The sequence below is a fragment of the Galeopterus variegatus genome, unplaced genomic scaffold (genome assembly GCF_000696425.1).
Source record: "Galeopterus variegatus unplaced genomic scaffold, G_variegatus-3.0.2 Scaffold14216, whole genome shotgun sequence".
In the NCBI taxonomy this organism is placed as follows: domain Eukaryota; kingdom Metazoa; phylum Chordata; class Mammalia; order Dermoptera; family Cynocephalidae; genus Galeopterus; species Galeopterus variegatus.
Genome location: NW_007740327.1, coordinates 24,601 through 25,825, shown reverse-complemented (window position 1 = coordinate 25,825; position 1,225 = coordinate 24,601). Strand labels below are relative to the sequence as shown.

The 1,225-nt window shown below is 46.8% G+C and overlaps 1 long non-coding RNA gene across 1 annotated transcript in view; it reads left to right on the top strand.

Annotated features, from left to right (window-relative positions):
• Positions 1-1,225, top strand: part of LOC103581902 — a 25,639-nt gene that overhangs the window by 2,024 nt on the left and 22,390 nt on the right. The window contains exon 2 of the long non-coding RNA XR_549704.1: positions 964-1,026. This is a non-coding gene — a long non-coding RNA (uncharacterized LOC103581902). The remainder of the gene's footprint in view (positions 1-963; positions 1,027-1,225) is intronic.

The following is a 1,225-nucleotide window of genomic DNA, read 5'->3' as shown; positions in this document are numbered from 1 at the left end:
TCTTCAAAGGTTCACACCCTAATCCCTGAAACCTGTGACTGTGTTCACTTACACGGTAAAAATAACTCTGCTGATGCAAGTAAGGTTAAGGTCCTTGAGGAGGGGAGAGTGTCCTGGATTATCCAGGTGGGCTCAGTCTAATCATGAGTCCTTAAAAGCTGAAAATATTTTCTGGTTGCAGTCAGAGAGATATAAGACAGGAAGGAGGAGAGAGTCAAATGTGAGAGGAACTGGATCCACCATTGCTAGCTTTGATGATGGTGGAAGGGGCCGCGAGCCCAGGAATGTGGGTAACTTCTATAAACCAGGAGCAGCCTGCAGCTGACAGCTGGCAAGGAAGTGGAAACCTCAGTCCTCTAACTGTAAGGAACAGAATCCTACCAACAACCTAAATGAGAGAGGAAAATGGTCCTCCCTTGAGCCTCAAGGAAGGAATGCAGCCCTGCCGATATCTTTTTTTAATTGAAAAACAATCGATTATATATATTTGTGGGGTTCAGTTGAATATCAACACCTATACAATGTGTGATGATCAAATCAGGATAATTAGCATGTTCATCATTACAAAACATAATCNTGTGTGTGTGTGTGTGTGTGTGTGTGTGTGTGTGTGTGTGTGTGTTGGGGTGAGGGGTGATTGGGGGACAACCACCCAGCAGAGGCAGCTCCCATCAGCTGTAAGGGTAATTTCCAGAGAAGGGAGAAGCTGTGAGCTGTTGGCTCATTACCTCTGTACTCCTTCCAAACCTTCCCAACCACAGCAAACATGTAGCCATTTCTTCTAATCTTTGTCCTAGGTTGATGAGCACACCAGACAGGTAAAGGAATCTGAGTGGGACACCGAATGAATCCAGCACTCAGAGGTTCAGACGTAGGGTTCACCTTCACAAGACAGCATGACTGTTATCAGAGAAGACTATAAAAAGCACCTAGTGCAGTAGCTGTCCCTCTCTCTCCCTTCAGGCACTACAGGCAGTTCTTGACACACCAGCCCAATCAGAAAACCCACCTGCTGTATACTCCTGGGTAAGCAAGAAGGTGAAGTCTTTCACTGAAACCCAGTCGTGCCTTACACGTATTCTGCACCCCAGTCCCCAACCACCGGAGGAATCCAAACTCTACCTGGCTTTGTGCTCACCTGTGCTCTGGCTGTTGTCATTGCCCTACAGAATTGGTTGTTTTCCTGTCTAGAATTCAGCCCTTTCGATAGTCCTGGGGCAGTGCT